Source organism: Globicephala melas, chromosome 14 (assembly GCF_963455315.2).
Source record: "Globicephala melas chromosome 14, mGloMel1.2, whole genome shotgun sequence".
Classification (NCBI taxonomy): Eukaryota; Metazoa; Chordata; class Mammalia; order Artiodactyla; family Delphinidae; genus Globicephala; species Globicephala melas.
Window position 1 is genome coordinate 44,631,398 of NC_083327.1, and position 17,359 is coordinate 44,648,756.

Here is a 17,359-nt window from a genome sequence, read left to right on the forward strand (position 1 = left end):
GTCCTGAGTGGAGATACAGATGTGGCGGTTCTGACATACAAAGCATACACATTACCATGAGTTGAGACAAGATGCTAAAGGTGTGGGTGTGAATCTCGGTAGAGGATTGAAGAGGAGCAAGTACTAAGCCCAGGGGGTGGGGAGAAGTCTCCAAAATTAAGATGTAAGAGAGATGAGGAAAAATGGGCCAAGAGGAGTCAGGAGAAAGTAATGAGAATGTGTGAAAAACAACCTGACAGTCAAGTAGAGAAGGTTCTTTAAGGAGAAGGAACATGTGTGTCAAAGGCTGGTCACAAATCAAGCAAGAGGGGAACTGATTCTTGTCCACTGGATTTAGCAAAGCAGAAGTCGCTAGTGTTGAGTGCAGTTTCAGTGAAGTGGTTGGGGACTACAGCTCGCTTGGAGCTTGTTGAAGACACAATGTGGGGAGACGAATCAGAGAGAGCGAGAGGAAAGGTAGGCATGGAGTGGCTTCAAGAAAAGGTTTCGTTTCTAAAAGGAGGAGTGGAGAAATAGCAGCATGTTTTTATGCTTCCAAGAATGACCTAGTAAACGGGGAAATGGTGATGTAGAAGAAGAGAGAGGACAGCTACTAGAATAATGTCTTCTTTGATTTGAGAAGGGATATGATCTAGTGCCCACAGAGAGGACAGACTTTGCATATGACCATGGATAGTTCATTTACGAAAGTAGACAGTATGGCAAAGCACGTGGATGTACATTCTGGTAGATGACTTGATATGGTGACGGTGGCCTTGGCATTATCTTTGTTTCAGAGTCCACAAACGAGCAAGCTGATCCGCTGACAGAGAAGGTGAGTTAGCAGGTGTTGGAAATTTGAGGAGAGAAGGTGGTGACAGCTGTCTAGGAGACTGGGAATATCAGTAGACTAGGGAAACAGGGATTCTTGTGTCTGTGCTCCATAGAAGTTTGCACTAACCCTTATTTTAGCAATTTTTATAGTGCTTTACAAGTGTGTTGTTTGTCTTCCTCATCAGAGTGTGAATTTCTCCAGGGCAAGAATAATCATTGTTAGTTTTCTGTCTGCTACAGCATTTCTCAGCCTTTTTGGCCCAGAAAAAAAAAAAAAAAGGATGCACTTACTCATGTGCTTTGTTAAATACTTCATAATCCATCAATGTGTGTTGAGCCTCATAAAAGCCATAAATCTACACTTGAGGGGGTACCCCCATTTATTATTACCCCCATTTATACTCCGTATGTGCACAAAAGTGTTGGTTAATCATCGAATACAAATCAGAGAGGTGATATTGGCTCGTAAGTTGACAGAGATAGTTAGTGACAGATGGAAGCTCTTAATTAGGCTTTATTAGTAGACAAAAATTGCTCTTTCAACTAACTTGTACTACATATAAAGACATTTATTATACCAGAACTCCATTATAGGAAATATAGCAATTATTTTGTAATAACGTTAAATGGAGTATAATGTATAAAAAAGTTGACTCACAAGTTGTACACCTGAAACTAATATAATATTGTAAATCAACTACACTTCAAAAAACAAACAAACAAAAACAACAAAAGAGCTCCATTGTAATACTAGCTTCTGTGGACTCCAATATAAGGAGTATCTACCTTGAATTCTAACAGAAAAGTATAGAATGTCTTTCTTCTAACCACTGTTTTATCTATAAGAGAGACTGTTAAATGCTTAAAATTGAAATGTAATGTTAGATAGAAAGCAGTAAAACATGCTGCTATCTTATAAAATCACCCCTGGAAGTTGGTTGCACTTACTAATTTCCTTCTCTTTTAAACACTGATGGCAAAATATATTGATATATAACATTTCTGCTAAAACCCAACAATAGTACTCAATTTTTACATTTTTATAAAGATAAGGCAGAAAAAGTCACAATTTCAACTCTCGAATCTATAAGGCAGTATAAAATTAGAAAGAAAAAGCCTTTTGATTACATTTTTGTAATAGGAAAATTTTCAGTACCACTAGTGATTGTATGAGAAGAAGATAGGGAGTGGCTGGGAGCACAAAATCAGGAGGTGGACTTCTGAGTTTGAATCCTGGCTCTGCCACTAAGCAGCAGTCTAAGTCCTCAGGGTAAAAGAATAATAATATCTATGTCAGAGGATTAGTAAATTAATTAATTAATTAATTTAAGTGAATAAATATATGTCAAATGTTTGAAATAGTGCCAGGCACAATATAGGTGTTAAATAATGCAAACTATCATATAATTATCAAAGACTTAAAGATTATACCAATAATTCAAAGTAAAAATTCTCATTTCTTCAAATCATCAAAATGCACATACTCTGGGGAAAACACCCTTTTGAAAACATCTGCAAATAACCATCCTCTCAGTTAGCTACACAGTTATTCTACTTGGAACTCCCTTCACTATCATCCTGTCTTGTGTTGAAATCTCCCTTATGCCGAATTCCCTGTTTTGTGCATACCACATCTTCCTCATGCCTGGTTCACACCTTAATAAGGATGGAACATTTCTCACCAGCTTTCTAAGAAAGCACACATAGGAAGTAAATGTTTTAAATTCTTGCACTCTTTCAAACACCTTTATTCTCTGTTTACTCTTGAGTGGAAATTTGGCTAGGTGTAGGACTGGGTTGGAAATTATTTTCAGAATTCTGTTAGCATTGCTCCGTAATCTTTTAGCTTCCAGCTTTCCTGTAATTATGGAAACATGACCCTGGCATGTAACTTGATTTTTTATAGACCATCCGTTATCTACCTCTGGAAAATCTGAGAGCCTCCAATGTTCCAACGTCTCCAATGATCTGAGATTTCAAAATGGGTTTTATTCATTGGCACTGAGTTGTCCGTTTTAACCTAAGAATCCATGCGATTGGTTTCTGGGCATTTTCTTTTAACATTTCTTTGATATTTTCCTCCTCTCTCTTTTTTCCATTTATTCTAGAACTCTTACTAGTAGCATGTAAGCCTGCCAGATCCTCTAATTGTCTTATATTTTTTTAACTTATTGTCCATTTCTTTGCCTTTTATTCCAATTCTTCAATTCAAAAATGTACTGAATTTTTAATTTCTATGTTGTTTTTAATTCTAAGGGCTTTAAAAATTTTTCCAATTATTCATTTTGACATATAATTCTTATATACATGTAAAATCAATTTTTGTCTTGTTTCTCTGAAAATATTGATTATAGATTTATTGATATTTTATTCTCTCTGTGTTCCCTGAGGTATATTTTTCTGGTTTTATTTTTTCTTCTTATGAGGGAGGTTAAATCCTATATTTCATATTAGAGGATTTCCTCAAATATCTGCTTGTCCTTGCTGTCCATTCATATTAAAGACTAAAGCTCTGTTAAAATTAAATATAAAATGGAGAATAGACTTGAAAATTCTCTGAGCAGATAAAACCATTTAAGCTACATAAGCTTGTTTTATAAACATCAGCAAAACTTAACTTTTTTCTTGTGAATGCTTCTGATAATCATAAAGGAAACTTGAACCATTTTCATAAAACTGGTATAAGATATTCACTTTTAACCAATCCCCGGCCATCTGGGAACCCTCATTGTAATAGTCAATCATTGTAAAGGTTAAACAACTTCCTCATTTTCATGTTATAAGCCATCCTGTAACATCATGCCCCTGAGCTTCTTGTCAGTTTGGAGTTTGAAAACTCTTACTAAATACTATTTTATTAGTCTAGTGGTTTTAATTTTGTTATTTCTGGATTTTTGACTAAAAATGACTGGACATTCTATAAGTAGTGATGGGAATCATTAGATGCTGGGCTTCACCATGGGAAATTAGGTGAGCACCAAATTATCGCATTCACGTACCCAGTAAATATCGGTATCTGGAAGCTAAAATGTTTCTCCAGGGAGAAATCTTCCACCTTTTCTATTGGGATATAGAAATCTGGCTATAAGCATTCCGGAAGACACCCAGAGGAGGGATCTGGAGGTCTCCAATCACTGTGTAGGTTTACTATGCCTGTAATTAGTCTAATATTTCATTCTCTTTAGCTTGGTACCAGAGAAAATGAATCTCATTTCTTGGTAAAGTGGAGGAGGAAAGAGCCTGGTTAAGTTAGGATGGGTAGCAGAGCAGGCTCACATTTTCTCACTTAATTCCTATCAATTAATCACAATCCACCAGAGCCACTTCTTCAGGGATGACTTTGATTTACTTCCTCAGCTCCACAGTGTAGGTTAAGTCTCTCTCTTACGGGCTCTCAGAATACTGGGGATCTTTACAGTAAAGCACACTTCACTGTTAACTATAGATTTAAGTGTGATATATGAACATATAGACACAGATTAGATGGTTTTCAATCCAGAATTCCTTTAGTTCAAACTTGAAACAAGGTCAGTGGATCGGTACCGACATAAACAAGAATATTTTCACTTTCAGTTTTTCCCCACAGAATCTCTAAGTGTATTGCAAGTCTATTTTCTCAAGACGGGGGCAGGTTTCATAATACTGTTGGTGATAACTGCTCTAAGACCAACGGTGGTGTGAGGAAGCAGTGGGAGTACAGCTGTCCCCACCCCTGAAAACGCTGCGCCAGTGGAGAAGCACTATGGTCAGGATTTGCATCATATGTCATCCCTGCCCTGGAATTCAATGAAGCAGGTGACAGCAAGTAAGAACAAGAGCTCCATAATTTTAGAGGTGAACACAGGCAGTCCTGCCCTTACCGCCTAGTGATTTAAAAATAAATAAATGAATACACTTTATTTTTATAACAATTTCACTTTCACAGCAAAATGGAGCAGATGGTACAGAGGTTCCCCGGCACCTCTGCCCCTACATACTCACTGCCTCCCTCACCAGCTTCCTACACCAGAGTCTCACATTTGTTACAATGACACATCGTAATTACCCAAAGTCGAAGGTTTATGTAGGGTTCACTCTTGGTGTTCTACACCTTATGGTTTTGAAAAATGTGTAATAGCATGTACCCACCATTATAGTGCCATGCAGTATAGTTACACTGCCTTTAAAATCCTTTGTGCTCTACCTGTGCATCCCACCTAACCCCCTACCCCTTGGTACCCACTCATCTTTTTACTGTCACTTTAGTTTGGCCTTTTCCAGAATGTCATATGGTTGGAATCATACAGTATGTAGCCTTGTAATATTGGCTTCTTTCACTTAGTACTCTGTATTTAAAGTTTCTCCATGTCTTTTCATGGCTTGATGGTTCATTTACTTTCAATACTGAATAATATTCCATTGTCTGGATGTACCACAATTTATTCATCCATCCACGTACTGAAGGATACCTTTGCTGCTTCTAATTTTTATTTTTACAAATAAGGCTTCTACAAACATCCATGTGCAGGTTTTTGTGTGAACATAAGTTTTCCACTCCTCTGAGCAAATACCAGGGAATACAATTGCTGGATCATAGAGTATATGTTTAGCTTTGTAAGAAACTGCCAAACTGTTTTCCAAGGTAACTGTACCATTTTGCATCCCCACCAATGAATGAGAGTTCCTGTTGTTCCACGTCCTCACTGGTATTGGTATCATTTTGGATTTTGGCCACTCTGATAGTTGTGTAGTGGTATTTCATCGTTTTAATGTGCAATTCCCTAAAGATATATAATGTTGAACATATTTTTATATGCTTATTTGACACCCATATATCTTCTCTGGTGAAGTGTCTGCTTAGATCTTTTGCTCATTTTCTAATCAAAATTTTGTTTTCTGATAATTGATTTAAGGGTAATTTGTATATTTTGGAAAGCAGTCCTTTATCAGGTATGTGTTTAGCAAATATCTTCTCTCAGCTTGTGGCTTGTCTTCTCATTCTCTGTACAGTATCTTTTGCAGAGCAGAAGTTTTTAGCTTTAATGTAGTCCAGCTTACCAATTATTTCCTACATGGATCATGGCCTTTGTTATCGCATCCAAAAAGCCTCACCTACATGCACCCCAATGTTCATGACAGCACTATTTATAATAGCCAAGACATGGAAGCAACCTAAATGTCCATCAACAGATGAATGGATAAAGAAGATGTGGTACATGTATACAATGGAATCTTACTCAGCCATAAAAAGGAATGAAATAATGCCATTTGCAGCAATATGAATGGACCTAGAGATTATCATACTACGTGAAGTTAAGTCAGAGAAAGACAATCACCATATGATATCACTTATATGTGGAGCCTAAAAGAATGATATAAATGAACTTATTTACAAAACAGAAACAGACTCAGACACAGAAAACAAACTTACGGTTACCAAAGGGGAAAGGGGAAGGGAGGGAAAATTAGGAGCTTGGGACTAGCAGATACAAACTACAATATATAAAATAGATATGCAACAAGGTCATACTTTATAGCATAGGGAACTATATTCAATAACTTGTAATAAACTATAATGGAAAAGAAAAACATTAAAAAATAAAAGCCATCCTTGTGCCCAATGTCATCTAGATTTTCTCCTAAATTGTCTTCTAGTAATTTTATAATTTTGTACTTTCCATTTAGTACTATGAACTATTGGAGTTAACATTAATAAAGAGTGTAAATTTTGTACCTAGATTCATTTGTGTGTGTGTGTGCATGCGTACACATGGACGTCCAGTATTATTCTAGCATCATTTGTTGAAAAGACCATTTTTTATCCATTGTGTTGCCTTTGCTCCTTTGTGAAAATCAGTTGACTATATTTATGCAGGTCTATTTCTGGGCTTTTTATTCTATTTCATTGATCTGTCTATTCTTTGCCCATACTACACTGCCTTGATGAGCGAGGCTTTATAGTAATGTCTTATTGCATTAGCTAGGACTTCCAGAATGATGCTGAAAATCTACAGGAGGAACATCCTTGCCTGGATCCTGATCTTAGTGGGAAAGCTTCTAGTGTCTCACCATTAGGTATGATGTTAGATGTAGGTTTTTTGCAGATGTTTGTTACCAAGTTGAGGAAGTTCCCATCTATTCTTAGTTTGCTGAGAGTTTTTATCAGGGATGGGTGTTGTATTTTGTCAAATGCCTTTTCTGTATCTATTGATATGATTATGCGGTTTTTCTTTTTTACCTTGCTGGTGCAATGGATTATGATCAATTGATTTCCAAATGTTGAACCAACCTTGAATATCTGGGATAAATTCTACTTTTCCATGGTATACAATTATTTCTATACCTTGTTAGATTCTATTTGCTAATATTTTGAGAGTTATTGCATATATTCATGGGAGATATAAGTCTGCAGTTTTCATTTTCTACAATGTCTTTGTCTGGTTTTGGTATTAGGGTAATGCTGGCCTCATGAATGCATCAGGAAGTATTCCTTTTGCTTCTATCTTCTGGAAGAGATTGTAGAGAACTGGTATAATTCCTTCCTTAAATGTTTGGTAGAATTTACCAGTGAACCCATCTGACCTGGTGCTTTCTCTTGTGGAATGTTATTATCTATTGATTTAGTATCCAAACCATAATAAGACCTCAGCAAAACACTGGATAAATCTGTTTAATCATTGTGAACCAACTTGTGAAATCTGTTGCTGGGGTAACTTGACCTAGAGCATGTTGATCAAATAGCTAATTATCCTAAACAAGTTAGTGTATATAAATTAGTTAAAATACATTTGCAGCATTCACAAGTGCTAAGATTTAGCAAGTGACCAGGCTGCCGTCTGTGACTCTGTGTGTAAAGTTCTAGCCTTGGGAGTCATGCCACAGCAGCTTTGTTGAAAGTATTATTTGTTATGAAGATTACAGAACCAGAGATTCTTGCTGTGTCATCCTGTTTTTTCCTAGAAAAATATAAAACAACAAAAAAGTAGCTTTGACTACAAAGCAAGAAATATATAATAATAATGTTTACATTAGTAAGTTCAGGTCTTATTTTAAGTTTATTATAGGAAATATCTGAATAAGAGTTTTTGCTTGGAATAGTGTTAGATATCCTGTCTATTAACAGAAAAGTTCTGGTAGGTAAATGGAGGAAGACAATAGCGATGGAAGAATGGCAATTTTCATCATGTCACAAGATAACCTGGAAAATGGAGGTGGTTAGCTACAGAGAGGATGACTCTACAAGTAATGGAGTTAAAACTGTAAAAGAAAGACAAAAACAAAACATTTCTTTCAGAAAAGGTGAAATTCGAGGAGCCAACCTAAATAGGAGTCCAAATGTCTGAAGCTGTCCATGTATATAAAATGTTTGTAAAGAAGTATAATATTACTTATTCTCTATTGGAAAAAAAATATATTTAAAGATGGTTTTACAGGGCTTCCCTGGTGGCGCAGTGGTTGAGAGTCTGCCTGCCAATGCAGGGCACGCGGGTTCATGCCCCGGTCCAGGATGATCCCACATGCTGCGAAGCGGCTGGGCCAGTGAGCCATGGCTGCTGAGCCTGCGTGTCCAGAGCTTGTGTTCCGCAACCAGAGAGGCCGCAGCAGTGAGAGGCCCGCGTACCGCAAAAAAAAAAAAGAAAGAAAAAAAAAAAAAGATGGTTTTACAAAAGCCGGAATGCCATTCTCATATTTTGACCCAGAAAATTATTTCCAATAAAAAAAAATATTAGGCATGGAAATTTATATATAAGGATGTTCATCAGAGTGTTATTTAAATGAGTAAAATGGTGAAAAAACTTTAAGTAACCAACAATGTAAGATTGGACTATACATTCTAAACGATTTAATCCCATAATACAGCACAAGCATTAAATAGCATGCTGGAGAATAATACTAGTGACAACCAAAAATATTCATGATGTTAAATGGAAAGCCTTGAAAATACGCACGGTGTGACCCACCTCCTAGAGAAATGGAAATAAAAATAAACAAATGGGACCTAATGAAACTTAAAATCTTTTGCACAGCAAAAGAAACCATGAACAAGACCAAAAGACAACCCTCAGAATGGGAGAAAATATTTGCAAATGAAGCAACTGACAAAGAATTAATCTCCAAAATTTACAAGCAGCTCATGCAGGTCAATAACAAAAAAACAAACAACCCAATCCAAAAATGGGCAGAAGACCTAAATAGACATTTCTCCAAAGAAGATATACAGACTGCCAACAAACACATCAAAGGATGCTCAACATCATTAATCATTAGAGAAATGCAAATCAAAACTACAATGAGATATCATCTCCCACCAGTCAGAATGGCCATCATCAAAAAATCTAGAAACAATAAATGCTGGAGAGGGTGTGGAGAAAAGGGAACACTCTTGCACTGCTGGTGGGAATGTGAATTGGTACAGCCACTATGGAGAACAGTATGGAGGTTCCTTAAAAAACTACAAATAGAACTACCATATGACCCAGCAATCCCACTACTGGGCATATACCCTGAGAAAACCATAATTCAAAAAGAGTCATGTACCAGAATGTTCATTGCAGCTCTATTTACAATAGCCAGGTCATGGAAGCAACCTAAGTGTCCATCAACAGATGAATGGATAAAGAAGATGTGGCACATATATACAATGGAATATTACTCAGCCATAAAAAGAAATGAAATTCAGTTATTTGTAGTGAGGTGGATGGACCTAGAGTCTGTCATACAGAGTGAAGTAAGCCAGAAAGAGAAAAACAAATACCGTATGCTAACACATATATATGGAATCTAAGGAAAAAAAAAAAAAGGTCATGAAGAACTTAGGGGCAAGAAGGGAATAAAGACACACCTACTAGAGAACAGACTTGAGGATATGGGAGGGGGAAGGGTAAGCTGTGACAAAGTGAGAGAGTGGCATGGACATATATACACTACCTTTTGTAAATAAGGTAAAACAGATAGCTAGTGGGAAGCAGCCACATAGCACAGGGAGATCAGCTCGGTGCTTTGTGACCACTTAGAGGGGTGGGATAGGGAGGGTGGGAGGCAGGGAGACGCAAGAGGGAAGAGATATGGGAACATATGTATATGTATAACTGATTCACTTTGTTATAAAGCAGAAACTAACACGCCATTGTAAAGCAATTATACTCCAATAAAGATGTTTAAAAAAATATGCACGGTGTGATCACATATAAATGCAATCACACACACTCAAAGGCAGGAAGTATATACACAAGTATACTAGTGATTTTCATTTTAGTAATATAGCATTCTATAATTTTAATTTTTCACAATGAGCAGATACTTTTGTAACAAGAAAAAAAGTAATGTGACATAAATACGCTGTTCAGCGGTGTTTGGAAAAGAATTTAAACCCTTCATCTGCCACACAACGAATCAGTTGCACAAGCTGGAATAACGTTGACAGAAATGATAAACCTGAGTAGAGGCCTCAAAGGCAGATAGTAGAGCGGTGTTATCCACCTAACTTACTTAGGCCGGATCAATTTTATCACAAAATTCCAAGGGAGATTCAATTTCAGATCAAAGTTATATTGCTTCTACCCCAGAGATTTCTGCTTATCAGTTGCAGAATAATTAGGGATTTGAATCCAAAACTCCAGGTTCACAGAGAAAGGAAAAGAGAATATGTAAGCAAACACAGGAGAATAGATCTTCTTATCATCACCCTATGCAACCAGAATACCAAAATTTTAAGAATAAAGTTATAAAAACAAAGCTACGGCTGATTATTTTACCACGTAACTTTTCACAAGTTACCAAAATAGTGAAGATCATCTATCATTCAACTTAATTGTAATTTTACATTTAGAAACGTAAAATGAACAAGGGCAACATACTTCATTGTATTCTTATCCTGGGAACATATGCTTCTAATGCAGTCAATTGATAAGAGAAAAGAAGTTATTTAGAAAAGATAAAATATTTTCCAGAAACTTTCTAAATATGATTTTTCCCCACACATCAATGTATTCATTCATTTAGTCACAAACTTTAACCACCAATGATGTTCCAGGTGCTATATGAAGTGCAAAGGGTGATAACAGTACTTAGCTTATAGGATTTCCATGAATAGCACATGAGATCCCATATGTAAATTTCTTACTACAGGGTGGGACCAATAGTAAGAGCTCAATAAACGTTAGCTATTATATTCTACTACTACTAAACCTCACCTTCTAAAATTAGTATTCTTGTAAAGGATGGAAAGTACTATAGGTTGTCGTTTTTCCCCAAGCCACTTGCTGTATTGTGCTATAAGTGAGCTTTTCTTAAAACAATCCTGGATATCTCCATATGATTCGCAAGTTGATGGTGTAATGATTGTATGAACAAAGTAGCCCTCCAAATAGGTTGCCTAAATGATGTTAAGATGTTAAACTATTAAATTACAAACTAAAATGCCCCAAGCCAATCAATAATTAACATCATTTCACTGCCTTTAAACATTGAATTATGAAATTTCACCTACTTAATATGTTGACAGTCCCAAAGATATAGATTTGATAAGGAAAATAGAGGGAACAGAGTGTTTTTCTAAGTCGCAAAACTCAAATGTGATTAATGAACCACTCCAATCATTTGGTGCCTCAGCAAGGTGTGCATTTTCAAAAGACATTACCAAGTCCTAGACTGTGTTTCTATGAGTCTGCACACTGAGAGGCAAACCTTCTAGCATTTCAATGTAGTGATGTGAGAACACGGGACAATTTTCTAAGCTTCTACAAGCATAATAATCATGGAAATTTAGTGCTAGATAATACCCTCTTCACAACACACTGCTTTGCCCATCCACATTTTATTTCAGATGTTTCAGATGGTCTCATTTTAAATGATTCATGAAAAGGTGATTGAGGGCCTTTCCTTGGTTTCCTCAGCCTAGTAAGCATACCTAATAGAAAATGTTTCTGAAATTGCCTTGCTCATCTATGCTAATATATTTAACAGATAATCTTTAAATAAGTACTTTGAAATGACTTTAATATTACCTATATCATTTATTGAATGCCTATAAAACAATTAAAGTTATTAGGAAAATATACATAAAAGCATGATTAGGGTATTAGCTGTAACTTTTTTGGTATGTTTTAAATTTTTCACAATATTATTTTATAGAAATAAAGTGGGTAATAGCTAAAGCAAGTATAGCTAAATGTTGATAGTTTTTTTAAGCTAGATGAAAGGTGTATTTTTCTATTCTTTATCTATCCTCTACTCATATTTTAAAAAATATTTTCAAAATTGTTTTACTGGAGTATTTCAAAGCAAAATGCATATACCATGTCAAACTCAGTCAGAAACATTCTGTATGTTTCTCAAAAACACAGATAATTTTCTTAAATAATCTAATATCATTATCACACTTAACAAATTTAAAATGTGCCTTAATATTATCTAATAACTAACCTACTTTCAAGTTACTTCAATTGCCCTTAAATAGTCAACTCATTCAAACTAGGATTGAGACAAGTTATACTCACTACATTCGATTCTTATGCTCATTTTTGTATTTTAAGTGTCTATCAATCTACAACAGCTTTTCTTTTTTGCATATCTGTTGTTATTTTTGTATGCAATATTCCTCTTTTAGAAACCACATTAGATGTCCAATGAATATCCCACATAACCGTGTTGGAGACTGTTTCCTTGATATGTCATTTAACTAGTCCCTTTAGTCCCTGAATTTCCTGTCAGTCTGATTTAATTCATTTTCTTTTTATTTTGTTTTGTTGACATAATAATACTGTGTAGGATCTGCAGCTCATTTGATATTAATTCTATCAGTAGGCACATACTGTCTGGCTTTCTCACTACATGTTAGTGATGTCTAGTGATGCTAAAATTGTTTCACGAGTTCAGGAGGTGAAGACTCCATTAATAATGGAGGGATGAATCTACTGCAGACCTACACCTGCTTGGCCAGCTCTGCCACTGCCATTGTGTCCATTTTAGCCTGTGACTACAGTAGGTCTCCTTCCTACTCCCATACATTTATTTTTAAACTTTCTGAATCACTTTGTTTTTGATGTGTCTCTTGGAGGGCACAATTTTGCATTTCAATATATTTGCAAATATGATTTTTTTCCTTTTGTTAGGTGGGTTATTCTTATTTACATTTTTTTAAAAAAATGATGGCTTGGTCTTTAACTTTGTTATATTGTTTCATTACATATATATATATAATCTTTATATAAAATTTTATATTACTGTTGACCATTAAACAATGGAGGGCTTAGGGATGCCCACCCTGTCTACCCCTTGTAGTAGACAATCTCAATATAATTTCACAGTCAACCGTCCATATCCACAGTTCTGCATTCACAGATTCAATCAACTGCAAACAGTGCAGTGCTGTTGTATTTATTGAAAAAATAATAATGTATAAGTGGACCCAGGCAGTTCAAACGTGTGTTATTCAAGAGTTAATTGTAGTTGATTTTTTTTTTAGAGAGCTATTTTTATCATGGATAGTTTGCATTTTTTCCAAGTTGTATTTTGATACTCATATCCTTATATAAATTCCTTAACCAACCCTTCCTTAGATGCTATATATTACCATCTTACCATAAACAGCAGTCTTTCTACCCTCCCTCTTTCCCTCCACTCTCCAATTTTAGTCACTAGTGTTATCTCAGTTTATTTTTAAAGAAAAGATAACACATTCTGCCTTCTCTTTCTCATTCTTATAGTTTAAGTCCCCCATAAATATACTCAGTGCTCACCCCAAACTTTATCATTTTATGGTTACCAGAAATTTGTTCTCTACTAGGTTTCTCAGGGGAGGATCATTTGAACAACACTTCTCAAGTTTTTCAAAATTCAAAAGTATCTGTATATGGCCTTCATTCTGGAAGAACAGTTTGTCAGTATATAAAATACTTGGCTAACATTCCCTTTCCTTGTATATCTTAAAAATATCATCGTATGGTCTTAAGTTCACATTTTAGTGTAATAAAATATTACAGTTAAATCTGATGCTATTCTGACTTATTTTCTCTTTTAAGTGATGCTTTTCCCAGATTCCCAAATAATTATTTTTCATTATATTTAGAGTGTAGTAGTTATTTTAGGAATTATCTCAGCTTTGAATATTCTGAATAGAATTTCCAAGGTAGAGAGTGTACCTTTGTAACATGCAATTCAAACTTTCTTCTTTTAAGAAAGCTTCCAGAATTATAGTTTTAACTATTTACTATGTTTCATTGCTTTGCATTTCCTCTTCACAGACTCCTCTAGGTATACATTGTGTCTCTCTGCATATTTTTTATGTCTATTACATTTTCTTCAAACCATCCTTGATTCTATTCTTTTGTTGTTGCTTATTTTATTTTCATTCCCTCCCTATGATTTCTTCGATGTATATCTACTTCAGATTACTATTTAGAGTTAGTTTTTGAAGTTTGTTCTATTTTCTTTTTTAAAAAAATTTTCCCGGGCTTCCCTGGTGGCGCAGTGGTTGAGAGTCCACCTGCCAATGCAGGGGACATGGGTTCCTGCCCCGGTCCGGGAGGATCCCACATGCCGTGGAGCGGCTGGGCCCGCGAACCATGGCCGCTGAGCCTGCGCATCCGGAGCCTGTGCTCCGCAACGGGAGAGGCCACAACAGTGAGAGGCCCGCGTACCGGGGGGGAAAAATAAAATTTCTCTTAAGTCCCCTATTTCTTGATTAGTATTCTTCTGTGTGTCTAGCCCAATCATTTCTGAGCTTTAGTATTTATGACTTCTGAAATTCATATAGCTAATTTTAAAATATTGGGTTAAAATTATCACCTTCCTCATGAACAATTTTTCCTGGGTGCTTTATTTAACTAATGAAATATTGTTCATTTTATTTTCATCGTTTTTGTCCAATGTCTTAGTTTAGAATTTAATGATGAGTCCCTTTCCCATTGTTTAAATAAGCTAGGCTTTCCTAAGCTATTATGAAGGTATTTCCGTAGGGAAGGAGATGGGTCAGGGTGGTTGTCTTGTTTGACAGCTGAAGTCTCCCTTCTCTGTTAGAACCATGAATAATTTAAAAATATGATCTCTTTGTGTAGCCACTTTTCAGACACTCAGAGATAAGCCTGTCTCAGGAAGGCTCTCATCAAATCCATAGCTTTGTAGGCAGTATCCCACATTACTGAATTTTGTGGGGTTTGAACCCTATTGTGAACTTAACAAAGTGACTTGGATATTTAACTTATTCCTATAGTTAATTCTTGTTTTACCTGTTGGCCCTTGTAACTCTACAACATCTAGAGCTGGATTAAAATCTAGATGCTACTCCTTCCAAAACCTTGTCTTTTAGGTTTTATTAATGACCCTATTATAGGGAGCATTATTAAGATCTCAGAGTCCACCCATGTACAAACACTAAATACTCTCCTACTTTTGCAGCATCAAAGGCAAATTAAATACAAACCACTTTCTAAAAAGATAGAAGGGGCTTCACTAGTGGCGCAGTGATTGAGAGTCCACCTGCTGATGCAGGGGACACGGGTTCGTGCCCTGGTCCGGGAAGATCCCACATGCCACGGAGAGGCTGGGCGCGTGAGCCATGGCCGCTGAGCCTGCGCGTCCGGAGCCTGTGCTCCACAACGGGAGAGGCCACAACAGTGAGAGGCCCGCGTACCAAATAAAAGATAGAAGGAAACAGCAGTGGAATTGATTAATGTGATGATCATTAATGTGGAACTGTGTCTGCCCCAATTTTTGAATGCGTCCTCACATATGGCAAAGTTTAATAAATGCTCATATTTTTAGCTACAAGTCAGCATATCTTACTGACCTTGCTTTTTCCCCACCAATACTAACAAATACAGGACCTAATTTTTGTGTTTTGCAAGTTAACAGCACTTTTCTATGAGTTTAGTAGCAAGATGCTGGAGAATCTGCTTGACTTAAAAAAATAAACTGACAAATCTAGAGTTGTGTGACTAATAAGGATAAGGTGTTCATTCATTCATTTCTCCAGTTGCTTCACATTTGGTGTTCTTGTTATTCCACTTCAACAAGATTCTTCCTCACCTAATTTTATTACAGCTCATATGGGGATGCTAGGATTTACAAGCCGGCCTGATGAGATGCAGAAGCTGCCACTTCATTGAGAAATAAAAAGTAGAATTTCCTATCCTTTCTAATTTGTTGAGCTCTGATGAACTTAGTCTGGTCTGTTCATCATATATATAATGAAAGTGCTAGTAAAAAATAGAAAACATCACTCTAAAGAGCAAGTGTTTTGGAGGGGCAACATCAAAATTTGAATTCTAACTCTAGAAATAATAAGCTGCATGGCCTTGAAACTTAATTTCTCTAATTCTATTTACTTTTCTGGAAAAGTCAGTAAAATGATGTGTATCTTGCAAAGTACTTCTATCAAATAAGATTAACAGTATAGTTCCCAATCCATAGTATTACTGAATAAATGTTTCATTTCAACTTCTCTCATCTTCACCTTCCTAGTGTTAGTAATGTTACTATGTGGCCTGAGATGGCTCTCCTCTACTTCTGCTTCAAATTCCAATGACTCCTCCACTTTATGGTATGTGAGGAGCGACACAGAAATGGAGATTGAGCGGGGGTGACAGTTGATTTACTGGTCATAGCAGTTTACTGATCAACTACTTGCTCTATGTATCCTTCAGGAACTGTGTTTGGCTTCTGGTAACAGAGACTTGAATACCATGTCTTAAATCAGGGTATTACTCTAGAAAAATCCAGATTTAGACAGATCAAAGCTATCAGAAGTCATCAAAAGCCATGAGGGACCTAGACTTCTTTTTTTTCTCCTCTGCTATCCTTACTGCATTGCTTCCTTCCTCAAAGTTACACAGACTCTTCCTTCTAGAGCTCCATCTATCATGGCTAGTGTTTCAGGCAGAAAAAAATGGGAAGGGTGAAGAGATAAACGGACTTCCCTGATGCCCCAACCAATAACTTTTCTTCATATCTCCTTGAAATCCCTAACTGCAAGAGAGGCTGGAAAAATAATTTTTGAGTCCAGTGTATTAGCACCCCTTTATTAAATTAACATTCTGTCAATAAAAAAAGAAAAATAAGTAATAAATAAAGAACTAGCAGTCTCTGTAGCATTGTTTCAGATCAAGTAATTTTACCCTCACTCGCAGAAGGCAGAATAAAAACAGAATATGGGAAAGTAGCGCTAAGGGAGCATGTCCTTCAGTGGTAGCATATAATATAGCATCTAGGGAGATATAAGACGGAGGAAATGGGTGGAATCAGGGAGAACCAAACCTGGAGTAAACCTTTAAGTAACAATGCTAAAACTTTCAGGAAACAAACAAAACCTCTCACACTTAAGATCTTCTTGTTTTGTTAAATTGAGCAAAGTCTCTAAATTACCAGCAAGGAGGTAAGATTTTTTTCTTAAAAGTACTTTATAGCACTGTTTTACATCAGCACCTCCACAGACCTCCTTTGCAATATCCCAACTACTGGTGAGTCTCTAACCAAGCAGTAGGTCCAAAGCACAAAGTCAAATAGAAGACAAGATGCTATTAGGAGAACACTGTGGGTATACAAAAAGCATTGAGGAAAGCAGGGTAGA

General features: G+C 36.2%; 1 long non-coding RNA gene across 1 annotated transcript in view; it reads left to right on the forward strand.

The window, feature by feature from the left end:
• The first annotated feature begins 381 nt into the window (after window positions 1-381).
• The window catches only part of LOC132593363 (uncharacterized), a 44,996-nt gene continuing 28,018 nt past the window's right edge, over window positions 382-17,359 (forward strand). The window contains exons 1-2 of the long non-coding RNA XR_009558749.1: window positions 382-456; window positions 777-814. This is a non-coding gene — a long non-coding RNA (uncharacterized lncRNA). The remainder of the gene's footprint in view (window positions 457-776; window positions 815-17,359) is intronic.